This window comes from Erinaceus europaeus, chromosome 15 (genome assembly GCF_950295315.1).
Source record: "Erinaceus europaeus chromosome 15, mEriEur2.1, whole genome shotgun sequence".
NCBI classification, from domain to species: Eukaryota; Metazoa; Chordata; class Mammalia; order Eulipotyphla; family Erinaceidae; genus Erinaceus; species Erinaceus europaeus.
The window spans coordinates 68,818,443-68,836,974 of record NC_080176.1 but is presented as its reverse complement, the minus strand read 5'-3'; positions in this window follow the sequence as shown (position 1 = coordinate 68,836,974).

Here is an 18,532-nt window from a genome sequence, read left to right as displayed (position 1 = left end):
TCTCAGCCACTCATCTGTTGTTGGGCACCTGGGTTGCTTCCAGGTTTTAGCTATTATGGATTGTGCTGCTATGAACATAGGAGTACACACCTCTTTTTGGTTGGGTGTTATGGAGTCCTTGGGGTATAACCCCAGGAGAGGAATTACTGGATCATATGGAAGGTCCATGTCTAGCCTTCTGAGAGTTTTCCAGACTGCTCTCCACAGAGGCTGTACCAATTTACATTCCCACCAGCAATGTAAAAGGGTTCCTCTGTCCCCACATCCTCTCCAGCATTTGTTGCTGCTGTCCTTTTTGATGTATGCCATTCTTACAGGAGTGAGGTGTTATCTTAGTGTTGTCTTAATTTGCATTTCTCTGACAATCAGTGACCTAGAGCAGTTTTTCATATGTTTGTTAGCCTTTTGGATCTCCTCTGAGGTGAATGTTTTGTTCATTTCCTCTGCCCATTTTTGGATGGGGTCATTTGCTTTTTTGGTGCTAAGTTTGCTGAGCTCTTTATATATTTTGGTGATTAGTTTCTTGTCTGATGTCTGGCATGTGAAGATCTTCTCCCATTCTGTGAGGGGTCTCTCTGTTTGTTTAATAGTTTCTTTGGATGTGCAGAAGCTTTTCAATTTGATGTAGTCCCATTGGTTTGTTTCTGCTTTAGTCTTCCTTGCAATTGGGTTTGATTCATCAAAGATGTCCTTGAGGTGTATGTGGGAAAGTGTTTTACCAATGTTTTCCTCTAAGTATTTGATTGTTTCTGGTCTGACATCTAGGTCTTTGATCCATTTGGAGTTGATTTTTGTTTCTGGTGAGATAAAGTGGTTCAATTTCATTCTTCTGCATGTTTCAACCCAGTTTTCCCAGCACCATTTATTGAAGAGAGCCTCCTTTTTCCATTTAATCCTTTGGGCCCCCTTATCAAAGATTCGATGCCCATAGGTGTTGGGATTTACTTCTGGGCTTTCAATTCTGTTCCACTGGTCTGTGTGCCTATTTTTGTTCCAGTACCATGCTGTTTTGATGATGATGGCTTTATAATATAGTTTAAGGTCTGGGAGTGTGATGCCTCCATTTCTGTTTCTTTTCCTTAAGATGGTTTTGGCAATTCTAGGTGTTTTCAGGTTCCAGATAAATGATTGTAGTATTTGTTCTGTTCTCTTAAAGAAGCTTGGTGGAACTTTGATGGGTATTGCAATAAATTTGTATATGGCTCTGGGGAGAATATTCATTTTGATGATATTTATTCTTCCAATCCATGAGCATGGGATGTCTTTCCATTTCTTGGTAAATACTATGCAGCTATCAAAAACAATGAACCCACCTTCTCTGACCCATCTTGGACAGAGCTAGAAGGAATTATGTTAAGTGAACTAAGTCAGAAAGATAAAGATGAGTATGGGATGATCCCATTCATCAACAGAAGTTGATTAAGAAGATCTGAAAGGGAAACTAAAAGCAGGACCTGATCAAATTGTAAGTAGGGCACCAAAGTAAAAACCCAGTGGTGAGGGGTAGACATGTAGCTTCCTGGGCCAGTGGGGGGTGGGAGTGGGCGGGAAGCATGGGTCACAGTCCTTTGTTGGAGGGAATGGTGTTTATGTACACTCCTAGCAAAATGTAGACATATAAATCAGTAGTTAATTAATATGAGAGGGGGAAAATCAATTGTATGTCTCAAAGCTACTCAAAACACAAACTGAATCCTTTTAATATATAGGCTGTGTATTTGATACACGGACTCTCTCAAAAGCCTAGACCAAGTAGATTAGAAGCATCCAATAGCACAGCTATATACAAGATACTGGATACTGTACAGCAAACCATAACAAAAGGACCTTTCAAAGTTAACCCAATTACCAAATAATGTGATGATAACATTAACTATCGATTGTCTTTTTGAACCCTAAGACAGCAGGAACCTCACATTTCCACTATAGAGGCCCTACTTCCCCCAGTCCTGGAACCCTTGGATAGGGCCCACTTTCCCGTATGCATCTCCCAATCCAAACCAAATAATATTGCATCCGCCGATCACAACCTAACCAACGCAACGATTGCCACCTCAACATGCTTCACCTCAGACTGTGTCCAGAGACTTCACGTGTGGAATGACAACCCTTCAGCTTCATTACTCGGGTGAGACCTTTCCTTTTATAGTACACTCTAATTTCATCTCAGGTAGTTCATTTTCTAACAAAGTCCCATAACCTAGAAATACACCAGTTTCTGTGAGAGAGAGCTTATGTGCACACGTATCCATAAACTACTGCAAAATATACCTGAAAGCAGTAGTACACTAGAGTTTGCAGTGAGTACCTCCCTAACACTTCCTCTCCACTATTCCAAGCTTGGGATCCATGATTGTTCAACAAATTGTTTGGCTTCCTATGTTAACTCTCTTTTCAATCACCAGGTTCCAGATGCCACCAGGATGCTGGCCAGGCTTCCCTGGATTGAAGACCCCACCAATGTGTCCTGGAGCTCTGCTTCCCCAGAGACCCACCCTACTAGGGAAAGAGAGAGGCAGACTGGGAGTATGGACCTACCAGTCAACGCCCATGTTCAGCGGGGAAGCAATTACAGAAGCCAGACCTTCTACCTTCTACAACCCTCAATGACCCTGGGTCCATGCTCCCAGAGGGCTAGAGAATGGGAAAGCTATCATGGGAGGGGGTGGGCTATGGAGATTGGGTGGTGGGAATTGTGTGGAGTTGTACCCCTCCTACCTTATGTTTTTGTTCATTAATCCTTTCTTAAATAAAAAATTTTCAAAAAATAAGTGTTCACTTAGTTTTAGTCAGTGTCTGTCTGTCTTCCCTTTCACAGTGTCTTTTGCAAAGAAACTTAACTGTTCTTTAACAAGTTTTTATTTGCACCACATGCGCTTCTTCTTCTAGCATTTGCCAACACATGCACTTAACCGTTTGTGCTACCACCTGACTCCCTCTCCATTTCTTTTTTCATGTATAACATGTTCAGCCTCATAACTGAGTCAAGTCACAAACAAGTGTTCAAGGTGTTGGGAATATGCCATGAGAAAAAGCTTCCTATTTGATTTTAATTGTTCCTCTTTATTTCCAGGTCTGAGGAGCAATAGCCTCTGGCTTTTTCTTCTTTCTTCACTACTGCACTTTTTTTTCCTCCTGCACAAAAAATTGGGACTTTCAAAATAAATATGCAGTTAGATAAAAGGGAACATACGAGTAAAATAAATTTAGACTTTTTAAGACCTTAGACCATCTTTGCATAAAGAACTTGTTAAAAGTAGAGTAAATGCTAGCAATGCCTATATTATTTTGTCAATAGGGGCAAGCATTTTTAAGCACAGTGATACAGAAGAGTAATCAGGGCATATTTCTACAAGTGGAAAGTTGATTAATAAAAAGCAATTCTAGGATGAATCACAAGTAATTATTTCTAATGTATCTGGGTAAACTTTGAAGATAATGACATACTTTTCTAGATGTAGGTTGGTTGGGTTTGTGGAGGTTACATGAATACTAACAGAACAAGCAGATGTATATGCATGAATACTCATAAAAATGTGCTTTGGGATAAGTTCTCACATCTCATTCTGAAGAAATTTTTGGTTAAAAATTAATCAGAGGGTGGAATTGTTAAGTGTTGTAAATATCTGGTAGAGTATGTGGCATTTCCCAAATTTATTTTATCTTGGAACTCCTTTTTTCTCTGAGTACTCTAGCAATTTATGAGATGCTAGTAATCTCTAGTTTGTTTTGGAAATTCAGGTCTAGATTATTATTTTTTTTCACTTTTTAAATTAGTGATTTAATTCTGATCATCACTATCAGATTGTGGGATAAGAGGGGTACACTTTCATGCAGTACCCACCACCGGTATTTCATATACCCCCCCTTCTACTGGGAGGGTCCCTAGTCTTTATCGCTCTAGGAGTATGGACCAAAGTTTTTTATGGGGTGCCGAAGGTGGGAGGTCTGGCTTCTGTAATTGCTTCTCCGCTGGACATAGGGTTGACAGATTGATCCGTATCCCCAGCCTGTTTATGCCTTCCCAATTAGGGCTCTCATGAGGTGGGACTCCATACACAATGGTGAGGTCATATGCCCAGGGAAGTCAGGTTGGCATGGTAGCATTTGCAACTTTGCTGAAAAGCATTAAGATATAAAACAGAACAAATAGCTTATTATTAATGGTATATCACAATTCTTACGAATTGTTCTAATGTACTGATTAAAATATCTTCTCGAATACAAAACAACTGGTGTTGCAAACTATCAAAAAAGGACATTGGAAACAAATTTAAAATTGTTATCTAGTATATAGAACTAGTTCTGCACCTACTAAGATAAATGAAAGTTCTTTTTAAAATTTCTTTATTGGGGAATTAATAGTTTATAGTTAATGGTAAAATAAAATATGGTAGTTTGAACATGTGTAACATTTCTCAGTTTTCCACATAATAATTTAACCCCCATTAGGTCCTCCTCTGCCATCATGTTCCAGGACCTGAACCCTCCCCTCCACCCCAGAGTCTTTTACTTTGGTGCAACACACCAAGTCCAGTCCAAGTTCTACTATGTGTTTTCCCTTCTGATCTTATTTTTCAACTTCTGTCTATGCGTGAGATCATCCCATATTCTTACTTCTCTTTCTGACTGATCTCCTTCAAGCTCCATCCAAAATGGGCTGAAAAACAGTGAAATCACCATTTTTAATACCTGAGTAGTATTCCATTTTGTATATATACAACTTTCTTTCTGTTGTTTGCCATCTAGGTTGCTTCCAGATTTTGACTATTAAAAATTGTGCTGCTATGAACATAGGTATACACAAATATTTTTGGATGGTTGTTGTGTGGTTCCTTTGGATATATACCCAGGAGAGGAATTGCAGGGACAAAGGGTAGATCCACTTCTGGGGGAGAGGAAAGAATTCTGTCTAAGGCAATTGCTTCCTTAAATTTGCACTGCCTCCTATCAGTGAAAATTGGAGGGAGGGAAGGAGGGAAGAGGAAAGAGAGGGAGAAGGAGGGAGGGACAGAGAGAGAGATGAAAATGATGTTTTCACATGAAATTCTACTTAGAGCAAGCTTGTATCTTGTTGACCATATCAATTTCAGAGGGTGTTATCTAGTTGTCTAATTATTGTTATATGGAAACTTGATTAATTAACTGTAGAATATATTTAGGTATAATATAGGTCATTGTTAAATCAACTTTTCTTTACTGGATTCTGGAACATTATTCTGTTTCTTTTTCCTTTATAAGAAACTCCAAATTCAACAGAAGAAGGAACTTTTTCCTTCTCTGCATGACACATTTTCAAGTACTTTCAAAACTGAGATCTCCAAAATATTTTGGTTGCATATTATAAAAATGTAGGAAAGGAATTATTAGAACAGAATTTGGAATGATATAATTTCTGGGATATTTTAAAAAATCAGATTTGGAATTATATAACTAGTGATGATATCCAAATTTCTAGTCTGGTGACATTGTTTTTTTTTTAAATATTTATTTATTCCCTTTTGTTGCTCTTGTTGTTTTATTGTTGTAGTTATTATTGATGTGGCCATTGTTGGATAGGACAGAAAGAAATGGAGAGATGAGGGGAAGACAGAGAGGGGGAGAGAAAGACACCTGCAGACCTGCTTCACTGCTTGTGAAGTGACTATTCTGCCGGTTGGGATTGGGGGCTCGAACCGGGATCCTTACACTGGTCCTTGCTCTTCCTGCTCTTAACCCGCTACACTACTACCTGTTTCCCGTCTGGTGACATTCTAATATCAGTCCTGAGCACTTCTCCCCACAGCTAAACCTGCTGGTGACTTGCCGGGCTAGCGTTTCAGGCGGGAGAGATGACCCAGGAACCAAGCTCCTGGTGGTAGCAATATAAATCTTTATTCATGCGGGAGCCCCAGAGTCCGGGGTGAGTGCTGCCGGTTAAGCCACATGGAGACAACCGCAATGGCCATGTCTGCCTCCCGGTCTGCACGCCTGACCTCCTCTAGGTCTACGAAGAGAGAGAAACTAGAAACTTAAGTGGCTTTTATGATACCATGAGTGGGAGAGGCTAGAAATGGTAGGGGCTTCCCTAGCAATCATTGCCAGGGATTCAGTTGGCAGGAATTAGCAGTACCCTGTGGGAACTTAGGAGGGAGACCTTTAATCATTTATAAGATAAAGCAGAAGATTGGTATTAGATAATAATAGCATGGAAATAGGGTGGTTTGTGGGCCTTGCCAAGCTTGACCATATCTGCACAATTTCCCAACAGTGACTTGCTCTTAGTGAGGGAGTAAAATCAGTGTGGGCCTTGGTCCCTGGGTATGCTTGCCCATCTTGCCTCTACATGCTGTCCAAGAAGATTTTGCATGATCATTTGTTTCTAGTTAGTGGTCAAGAACAACTGTTCAGATTGCAGAAGCCTAAGTCATGTGGCCATGCTTGCTCTACAGCGGAGTCTTCAGCTTCTTAAGGGGACAGGGAGGGCTTACTTTCCAAGCATGGGAAGAGTTCACATGCTTAAAAAATGATGGCATGCTCAGAGAAGTATTCAGAAAGAGTGATAAATATTTAGCTCAGTTCACTTGAGGGGAGTCTCCTGATCACAGTGGGAGGCATTTGCAACAAAGCAACCTACTTTGCTTCTGACATACATTTTTGCTATTCTTGCACATCGCCCTCAGAATGTGAGAGACATTAGTATTGAAAAGAAAATAATTTTCCATTTTAGTTGTCAATCAAAATAAATAACAACCTTTACATCCTAAATCTGAAATCCAGTATGAAATAAGGTATACTCTGCACTATTGATTTCACACACATCCCAGAAGATAATGTGGTGAGTGTTTTCAGCATCAAAGAAGTTAAAACCTGACAAGGAGGATCATCTTTTGTTTATGGGGTTTGAGTTCTCTATGTAAATATTATTACTCAGACCATTCTTTGGAGTTGTGGAGTAAAGAAGGTTTTAGAAGTCTCATTTTCCATTCACTTCTATTATAATCATTCTCAGTAAATGATAAAAATAAAACTAATTTGTTCTGTGTAGTCATTTCCATAAATGACTATTAAACCTTAATATGTACCTCTTAGGGTTTTATCTCTGATAATGGCAACTTATTGTCTATAGTGGTGATAATGTTATGAAGATCTTGCGAGCATGTCTGTAGAAGGTATGTGGTGTTGAATGAGACAGGAAAGGCAATGTTATCTTAAAGTGCTAAACAAAGTGAGCCCAGTGTGTGTGACATGTAATCCAATAGTTATAATTTAAAGGAATGTTCGTAATATATTTATTGTATTTTATTGGTAATGTTTTATAATCCCCATTTTTCTACATGAAGAAAGGAATCTTAGATTGGAAAACTTGCTTCAGGTCACTATGTTGGACAGAACAGTGGACTACTAAAGATGGCCATGTATTAATCTGTGCAATAAATACTATACCATATGGTAAAGTAGAATTAAGGTCTCAAAGTAAATGGACCACAGTGGATGAACGGAGCCTTCCTTATGAAGTTCACTGCTGGCATTGGAAATGGAAAGGAACTGAGTGACAACTGAAAATAGTCTCATTTTGGGTACAGGAAAAATCAGACTGGTTCCGTTATTTAAAATTAGAACCATTTAGGTTATCATAAAGAGGGTCAATGTTTAAGTAAAGTCAATGGAATGAATCTTTAAATGTTAATTTTGTGGATTCATCAAAGTGCGAAACATTTTGGAAAAATGAAAGGATGTTATGAAATGACTGTTGTCTGCTTCCATATGGTTGTTTTAGTCATTCTGAACACATTCAGACATCACCAAAAGGAATTTGTTTGCCTAACAAGTGACGTGTAAGTTAAGCAGCCATGTGGAAGAACTCATAGCTACAGTTATGTTTTATTCCCTTTAGAAAATATTGAGAACTAACAGCCTTCTCTTCCCTATGGAATTTACTCTTGATCTCTGAGTGGAATGGGTTTCCAAGGAAACATCTCATGGATAACTCTAAAGCATATGTCTAGAAAATGAGTCAGTGGAGCTAATAATAATGTCAGCTCTTCCATCCATCCCATTCGCTACTGAACATGTGCTAGGAATTTGAAAGAAACATTTAATCCTTGATCACAATTTAGAAATATTTCCTTATTAGGAATTTGACAGTCATTGTGAAATTAGGATAAAGTTTTCCCAAACCGTTTGGCCATACCAGATTACATTTTTTAAAAAGCATATTGAATTAGAGTTATATAGATCTTTGACACTTTTAAGGTGACCCTTCCTGCTTTTTTTTTTTTTTTTTTTTTTTTTTTTTTGTATGTGAATAGATTCTGGGTCAGAAATAGTTCTGGTTATATGCATATAAACTCTAGTCCTCTTCCAGTAAACATTATTTTAACTCCATCTGCTAGGTATTTGATGCTTTTTAGAATAACATTCTTGAATTTTGCCAAACTTTAATTTTCAAGTTTTATTTACTTTTAGAGATTTGTTTCATTTCTTAAGAGACAGCTCTATCTGTATCTTTACATATATCTTTCCCTCCATTTTTTTTTCAACAGTCCTGCTTTCACTTCCTTTCTAGCTCACCTCTACACTGACTGCTACCTCCAACTGTCTTTCCTCTTTTCCTCTTCTCTCTCAGATAAGTGAAACTGTGCCTGGTTTCCTCTTGTATTTTCTAGATTCTCCTCCCTTTCAGTAATAGTATAAAAACAAGATACCTGGTGACGAACACTTCAGGTCCTGCTGGAATGCGGGTACAGAGCCCTCTGGCTTACTCCCTTTATTGTTAGTCCTCTGGGAGTATAAATGAAGTGAGGTTTTATGGGGTCACCAGTTCTCTTTACTAAGATGGGTGCAAGTGAAGTTGGTTTATAGATTTAATTTGTATCTCTATGTTTGGTTTTAGGTCGTAACCAAACATAGTACAAGCTTCAAGCCAGAATGAACATGGTAAAATAAAATCCAAACATTTTTATTCTTCTAACATGATAAAAATATTAAAATTTGTGGGCTTGGTCAAGTGAGATGAAATATTTCTACTTATAATACAATCTCAAAAAAAAAAAAAAACTACCCTGTGAAAGTTTTTAAGGTACTTTTGTGTCATTATGTAAACAAAGTTTTAAAAAGATGTCAAAGTCTGCCAATGCCCATGTTCAGCAGAGAAGCAATTACAGAAGCCAGACCTTCCACCTTCTGCACCCCATAATGACCAAGGGTCCATGCTCCCAGAAGAATAAAGAATAGGAAAGCTTTCAAGGGAGGGGTAGATGATACAGAACTCTGGAGAGGGAAATTGTGTGTCATTATACCCCTCTTATCCTATAGTCTTATAAATAATTTTTATTTTATAAATGAAATAATAACAATGAAAATGATGCCAAATATTTCCTGATGGTTTTTGCTTTCTTATGTCCATTTAAACAACTTCCTAATAATATGAAAAAATAGTAAAATCAAGATGTTGTGTATTCCAGATGTGCTCTGTGCCCCTAATTACACAGATGAGGAAACATGGATTTTCAGAGGACAAAAATGGGTACTGGAGCAGGGCTAAACATAGTACAGTTAGTTTGAGATAACTTTGAACTACTTACTCATTTAATACCTTAAAATAGTTTTGTAGAATTTATTTTGTGTTTACCAAGAAACTCTTTAGCATATTCTTCCTATGGGTAGTGGCAACAGCAGTAAAATTTAGAAATTATTCCTTCTGCTCTGTTTCCCCTTTAATGGAATGTCTCCATTCCCTTAATTTTCTAAACAATTATTGTCAAAAGCCAGGGAGGCAGCATAATGGGCATGTGAAAAGTCTTTCATACCTGTGGTTCCCAGGTACCAGAGTCACTCCTCGAAAGTATGATAGTTGAGAACTGAGTGGTACTCAGGTTAAATAAAAAGAAAGAAAACATTTATAAATTATTAAACAACATGACATGTATTGGTAACATCATTGGACTGTCCAAGCATAGAAAATATCCCATGAATCAGAAACTTCTTCAACATGACTGTAACTCATAATATTTAAATGAAGCATGTTTCATTTGGCTAGGTAACTTCATCTCCCTTGAGCTGTAAAATAAAATTTCACAAAAAAGAGAAATAAAATAAAATGAAATATCCCCTATTTCTATTACTATTTGATGTTGTTGTGTGTAAAGTAGGAAACTGAGTAAAAATAACTCATAGACCTGCAAAAATCCTGATGATTGTGTATAAATAAGCGCGCACACACACACACACACACACACACACACACACACACACACACACACACGTTAACTTATGTGATTAAAACAATCCCATATCTGAAGAAACTTTAAAATTCATTTCCTTCAAAGAGATATGATGATAAGATTACTCAAATAACTTTGACCTGGTAAGGATTTCTATATGTTTACAAAGCTGCAATATGAGAGGCAAATTGCTAAGTAGGGAGTTAAAAAAAAAAAAAACCAGCATGGGGCCATAATGCTTTTATGTAAAGTGGTAACATGACTCTTATGAGGGGGAAAATTATGGGCAGTTTCCACCATATCAGGGCATTTATCTAAAGCTCTTAAACTTTACACAGACTCTAGGAAGTCATTTTTCAACTCCAGACATCCAAATTGTGCATCACTTGGTTCTTGAAGGGTTAGATGTAACTATGTCCGTTAAGTGAGCAACACTCACAAGGTACAAGCCATCTTAGTGAGCTAACAGAAAAAAAATTTTCTGAAGTATATATAAATTCCCTAGAGTCTGGCCAAAATGACCCATGATTAATTTCAGAGTCATTTCCATACAAAACTCCAAACCCTAAGGAAGGAACATAAATAGTTCAGTGTAAAATTATTTGGCTTTTTAAAGCCATGGTTAGATAATCAGTGCAGGCACTCTTAGTAATGGTGTGCTAGAATGAAAAAGTCAGGGGCTTTCCCCGGATATTTCCTTTACAGGAAAATGAATATAATAGAAAAGATATTATGGGCCCATAATAATGGGCACTATCCTTATGGGAAACAGAAAAATGCTGTGCTGCTCAACCCCCCTTTCTCATTTGGACTTAGATATTTAAAATTATTTTGATGGCATATCTATGCTTTTGGCTACAAGAGACTGACCTGGGTCTCAACTGGCCACCTCAAGGGCCAAGGGATCTATAAGTCTGGCATTAGCAACTCTTTTCCAGTTCACCAGAGCCGTATAGCTCTGATATGGTTTATTTGTAAGATCTTATCAGGCTGAATATTATACATTATTATATGCAGGCACTGTTCTTTCTATAAACCTTATATACACTAGCTCATTTAGTACTCATAATCTCAGGATACATTTAATAGAATTACTATTCTTTAATAGTAAAGAGACTAAAATAACTTGCCCAAATTGCTGATAGGTGGTAAAACTAGCATTTAAAACCAAGCAGTAAGTATTCTGAACTCAGACTTAATGAAGAGTTTGCGGTTGTGTTTTATTATTATTATTATTACTATTATTATTTATAAAATGGAAGGGGTACAATTTCACATAGTTCCCACTACCAGAACTCTGTATCCCATCCCAGTCCCTTGAAAGCTTTCCTATTCTTTATCCCTCTGGGAGCATAGACCCAGGATCATTATGGGGTACAGAAGGTGGAAAGTCTGGCTTCAGTAATTGCTTCTCTGCTAAACATAGCCATTGGCAGGAATTAGTAATCTGATAGAATTCTAACAGTAGGCTCAAATTGTTAAAACATCTCTAATAATGATTTTTTTTTAAGTGAGGGAGTTGATGATTTATGGTGCAGTCTTTTTCACATGAGTATAATTTCATTATGCACCAGGACCCCAAAATACTCTTCCACTCCTCTCTCATCACTCTTTCCCTAGAGTTCCTAGCTTTGATGCGCTTCAACATGCCTAGTTCATGGTTCACTTTGTTTACTCCCTCCCTGTCTCTGTTTATTATATCCTGCTTTTATATTAGGTATTCAGTATTTGTCTTGCTCTTTTGTGGTTTATCTCACTTAACATGATGCTTTCAAGTTCTATCCAAGATTATGTAAAGGAGGTGATTTCGGTATTTTCGGCAGTGTAGAGGTAGTTCATCCTGTATATATTCCACAGACTTTAAGCCACTCATCTGTCCTTGGACATCTAGGTTAGATGTCCTTGGACATCTGTGTCTTAGTGATCACAAATTGTGCTGCTATGAACATAGGTATACATAGGTATATATTCTGATAGGCATTTTTGCTTCCTTTGGATAAATCCCCAGGAAAGGAATTGCAGGGTCAGAGGGTAGATCTATTTCTAGTGTTATGAGAAATCTCTAGACTATTTCCCACTAGGGTTGGACCAATTTACATTCACACCAGCAGTACAGGAATGTCCCTTTTCCTCACATACTCTCCAACATTTCTTTTTTTTTTAATTTTTTTCATATTTATTTATTTTCCCTTTTGTTGCCCTTGTTGTTTTTTTATTGTTGTTGTAGTTATTATTATTGTTATTAATGTCATCACTGTTAGATAGGACAGAGAGAAATGGAGAGAGGAGGGGAAGACAGAGAGGGGAGAGAAAGATAGACACCTGCAGACCTGCTTCACCGCCTGTGAAGCGACTCCCCTGCTGGTGGGGAGCTGGGGGCTCGAACTGGGATCCTTATGTCAGTCCTTGCACTTTGCGCTACCTGTGCTTAACCTGCTGCACTACCACCCGACTCCTCCTCTCCAACATTTCTTGTTTTGATATATAACATTCTCACAGGTGTAAAGTGACCTTTCATTTTCTCTTTATTTGCAATTCTCTGATAGTCAATGACTTTGAAGACTTTCTTATGTGTCTTCTGAACTGTTCTGGTGGGATATATTTGGGTAAAGTCTGTTGAACTGTATACATTTTGGTTATTAGTCCTTTATCTGAAGCATGTTGTATAAGATCTCCCACACTAAAAGATGCCTTCCTATTAAGGTTACCACCTTTAATAGAAAGGGTATCACCCTTTCCTATACAGAAGCTTTTTAGTATGATGTAGTTCCATTGACATATTTTTGTTTATATTTTCTTTGCTGTTGGATTTGAATTGCTCAGACATTTTTGAAGCATAAGCCATTAAGTGTTCTGCCAATGTTTTCGTCTATATATTTGATAGTTTCTGTTCTAATGTCTATGTCTTTGATCCACTTGGAATTGACTTTTGTGCATGGTGACTTTTGGTGATGCAAAATAATTTGTTTGCATGTTTCAATCCAATTTCCCAGCTCCACTTGTTGAAGAGATTTTCTTTTTCCCATTTCATATTTTGATGCCCTTTGTTAAAATGAATTTCCCTTTGGTGTAAGGGTTTATTTGTGAGCTTTTAATTCTATTTCACTAATCTACATGTCTGTTTTGGTTCCAAAAACAGGTTGCTTTTGTTATAATAGCTATATAGTATAGTTTGAAATCAGAAAGTGTGATGCCTCTACTCTTGTTCTTTTTTCTCAAGATTGATTTGGCAATACTAGGGACTCTGGTTTCAGATAAGGTTTTGCAGTTTTTGTTATATCTCTTTGAAGAAATTTGGTTGTATATTGATGGGGATGGCATTAAATTTGTACATGGTCTGGGTAGTATAGTCATTTTCATAATACTAATTCTTCCTATTCAGGAGCAGGGGAAATCTTTCCATTTCTTTGTATCTCTTTCCATTTCTTCGGAGTATGACTCATAATTTTTAGTGTGCAAGTACTCCACATCTTTTGTTAACTTTATACTAAATATCTGATGTTTTTTTCTGCTAAAGTAAAAGAGTTTTCTGGATATATTTTCTTCTGGTTTAGTGTTTGTATAGAGGAATGACACTGATTTTTTGTGGCTTTAACTACCATCTTTGGTCTAGACTTAAATGAAATTAGGAAAGACCTCACTGAGTCTGGAGGAGAAGTTTCACCAGTCAAAGGGATCTTGCACTTGTAGAATGCCAAATGTATTTAGATATTTGTCTCCTTTGTAGTATAGTACACATCATATAGTATTGTTTAGTACACATCATATCTAATAGTATTGTTTAATGTAGGAGGTCAAAATCATGAGGAAAAGGACCTTTTAGGGAAAAATATCCAACATGGTCATAGTGGTTGAACACCAAGAATTGGGCAGAGTAGAGAAGAATTCAAAAACTTAGGAGTTTACTATAAAAATGGTTACTACTAAAATATATTTTGTGATTTTAAAATACAGTGCCTATAAATTGGTTACTTTCTGCCAGATCTGATATTTATTTCCATGGCAGCTGCCTATTTGAATCTGGTCAGGGCAGCACTGCTTTCTTAGTTTTACCATCCCTGGCTGAGAGCACTAGAAAATGAGATAAAAATAACAACAGATTTCCAGTTTCTGATTTGGCAGGTAAAAAGCCTACATGTTGCCACTCTAACCTAGCAGCAAGTAAAGGATTGGGGGAGAAAAACCCACAATCTGAAAAATCAACAACTCTTCTTAGGTCTGTCAGAGAAGTGAGACCATGGGGTAAACAGCTACACTCCAAATTGGAGAGACTGACAGGCAAATACAGAGAATCAATTTGACAGAGAGGAAATATTTATAGCAATCAGTGTTGGGGTAGGAAATTTTGAAATGCAGTTGACAGCTTGCAGAGGGCTCAGAGTGGGCAAATGTGTCTGCTTCAAACTCCAGCAGAACCTGATATTAGGACATTCACCTTTCTGTGAGATTTACCTAAAGAGCTCTACCAGCATCTCTCACTGTCAGAGGATAACTTGGTCACATCAAGACTTACTTGATTACCACATTAATTAAGAAAGTATGGTGTGGATGAAAGAATGGACAAGTAAGATCAATAAGATGAAGACCCCTTCAGAAACAGATCCATACAAATAAAGGTTATTAATCTACAAGAAAGGATCAAAGGCAATATAATGGAACTAAGATACTGTTTTTTGTTTTTTGTTTTTGTAAATGGTGCTAGGATGACTGGACTTCCACTTGCAAAAAAATGATGTACACACAGACTTCCATCATTCACTAAAGTCAGTAAAAAAAAAAAAGATCATAATCCCAGATATAAAATGCTGAAGTATAGGTCTCCTAGAAGATAGTGTAGGGGGAAATGTAACTGTCCTTGGACATGACGATGACTTTTTTTTTTTAAGTATAACACCAAAGGCATGGCTCATGAAAGGAATAATTTACAGTCTTTTTAAAAAAATTTTTATATTTATTTATTTTCCCTTTTGTTGCCCTTGTTGTTTTTTATTGGTGTTGTTATGGATGTCGTCGTTGTTAGATAGGACAGAGAAAAATGTAGAGAGGAGGGGAAGACAGAGAGAGGGGGAGAGAAAGCTAGACACCTGCAGACCTGCTTCATGGCCTGTGAAGCAACTTCCTTGCAGGTGGGCAGCTGGGGCTCAAACCGGGATCCTTAGCTGGTCCTTGCATTTGTACCAAGTGCGCTTAACCCGCTGTACTACCTCTTGACTCCCCATAATTTGTAATCTTAACTGCATTAAGAGATAAAATGGATTTGGTATATTGCACCAAAGCAAAGAACTCTGGGAAAAGAGGGGAAAGAAGGGATCTAGGAGTGTGGGTGGAGCAGGGGAGTTGGGACCCTGGTAAGTGATGGTGCAAGGGACTTAAACTGAGAGTTCAAGTCTTTTGCAGACACCTATTACAGGGAAATGAGAAACAGTATCCATGGCAACAACTATACTGTAATTCAGTAATCCCTATCCCCTTCAATAAAGAAAAGAAGTTTGAGAAAAAAATGGTAAAATGCCTGCATGGAGAAAGACTATGCTAAGAAACAGATAAAACCCATCTGCAGGGGGAAAGCTTCACAAATGGTGAAGCAGGGCTATAGGTCTCTCTCTGTCTCTCTTCCTCTCTGTCTCCCACTCCCCTCTCAATTTCTTTCTATCTCTATCCAGTAAATAAATAAAGATAATTTAAAATTTTTCAAAAAACAAACAGATAAAATAAGTCACAAACTGGAAGAAAGTATTTTTAAAAGATCATCCTTTCCCTATCAATGTCTATCCCACTTGTCATTTGTCTGGTGAGTTGTTGTGTGTTACCTCAGGCATCAGTTTTGCCTATACTTCCAGTCATCTTTCAGATGACCCACCTCAGATTGGACTGAGTCCTCCTTTTACAAGTTCCTATGGCATCTTTAGCTCTTCTGTATCTTGACAATTACTACACTACATTTTAATCCCCTGTTTATTTACATATTCACATTAATGAGACCATCAATTCATTCAGACAAAGGGCAGAACTCATGTACTGTCATCTCACAAATCTAGCAGTGTTTTGCATGTATATGTTGAAGTGAATGGAGAATTGGGTTTCTTACTCTGGTCCTTGCACTTAGTGCCACGTGCGTGTAACCCACTGTGCTACCGCCCGACTCCTGAAGAACTGGGTTTCTGTTAGGTCAGCCTAGTTTCTTTTACTTTGTTACCAAATTAACGAAGACAACTGACTGGGCAATTTTAATTTTAACCAAATAGAAATTGAAATTAGTGAGAATATTATCTGCTAATTTTTCATTTCCTATTGATATTCTTGTGTGGCACATTCATGAGAACCTGAGAGAAATTGTACTAATATTTGGAAAGAGTATGCTTTTGTGCTCTTGAAACCATATGCTTTAATATCACAGCTACCATCTCTCCCATCTGTTCAGCAAACACGACTGTTCCTGACGAGGGGAGAATAAAATAATTTCTGGGAGAACAGTCTACACTGACCCAAAGTCAGACATACCGGAATGTTCTATTCTAAGATAAATACCTGGCAATATTAATGACAGATTTGTAGCAGCATGAGAATCACCTCCCAGCTCTAACACCATGCCATTTACTTATGCCATCCAAATCATGTCTCAAAAAACTAGATTCATGGTTACACTAGGAGAAAAAGTACTCAATTCATTGAACTGAAGCTAATTGTTTTTTAAAATGTGATGAAACTATTAAAGCAATTGGTGTCATTAGACTGAGGTGGTTTAATGTATTGGTAGCTTAAGTAAATGAAAAAACAAAACAACAACAAAAACAAACAAACAAACAAAACTGAAGCTGGAGTCAAAGCTGTCAAATACCAGCAAATGAAATGTATGAACAACCAGCCCTAACAGTCAAGGATGCTTCCATATAAGGTGACTATTTAAGTCATAGTCAATCAAATTATTTCCTTGCTCTGCGTCCATCTTGCCTATAAAACCTTGTCCCTAGATCCCTAGTCAATGGAACACTGCTAATCATTTGGCACTGCCTGATTTGAATCAAAGTATGGTCAAATAAACTTTTGACCAAGTTATTTTTCAACAAAACAAACCTAGTGTTCTTTTAAATGAGAAAATAGATGTTTTCAGACACACTATTATAGATGTGACCCCTGAGATGTGTCTAGAATAGTGAGTAGTTGGCTATGAGTTAAGTACAGAGGTGATTAACAGGAATGGTGAGTGATTTCAAGGGTATTAATGATCCCCCATCCCCAAATTTCAAAGGTATAAGAGATTTGAAGAACGTAGGACAATTTTAAAAGGTCTAGGCAAATATCTCATCATATTACAAATAAGACTTGTATGCCTGGGGGCCTAGGTTTGATACCTGGCTGGGCTAAGCAATAAGCAGAACTCTGGTTTCTCTCTCTCTCTCTCTCTCTCTCTCTCTCTCTCTGCATTTGTCTTCCCACCTTCTCAAATATATAAATAGAAAAGTTTAAATGAAAGCTTCCTTGAACAAAAATAGTTAATGAAGGTGAAATGAGATATGTTTGGCCATTCATTTTAGCTGAGTTTAGCTAAAATGACTGGGTAATCACATCATGGTGCCTTCCTTCAATGGAAAAATTGAAGATTTATGTTTGAATTAGGTTTTGGAAGTATGTAACGTAGCTCTTGGGTTTCTAGCCCCTGAGTAACATTGTAGAGGGAATATAGGGAGCTACCATGAAAAGGTCCAATGATGACAGCAGGACTTAATGGACTAAGGGTGAAGAGAGATTCTAACTCATGGCATTCTGCCTTGGGATTAGATAGATCAAACTGCTAAATATGATATTTTACAGCCCAATGAGGTAAGCTCTGGTCTTTTGGCAACAAATGCAAGATCACCATAAGTATTTCTATTATTTTAAAGGCATCTCTGGTTTTGTTATTAAAATGAAAAAAAAAAAGAAAATAAACATTGGCCTACTGCACTGCATACTAAATACACTTGAGGCAGAAATATTTGTTTTGGATTTTCTTTTTCTGATTAGATTTCAGTTTTATGAGTATGCGTTCCACTCTTTGCAGACAGTTGCCTTTTATGAAGCATGCAGACTGGAATTAAAGATAGTAATATCTCACAGTCTCACTTTTCTACAGTTATAAAAGTATGACTGGGCAGAATAGCTGTGCAGACATCTTGAAGAACACAAACTTTACCCTGTCAATATCCCAAGGCTCCTGCCAAGAAGATGAATATAAGCAGGCAGGATAGATCCATATGCCAATTAAATGCTGTCAGTGGTCCAGTTTAATCAGACATCTTGCTTCTAATTTAGATTGGGAAGGTTTTTTTTAACTCATTAAATAAATT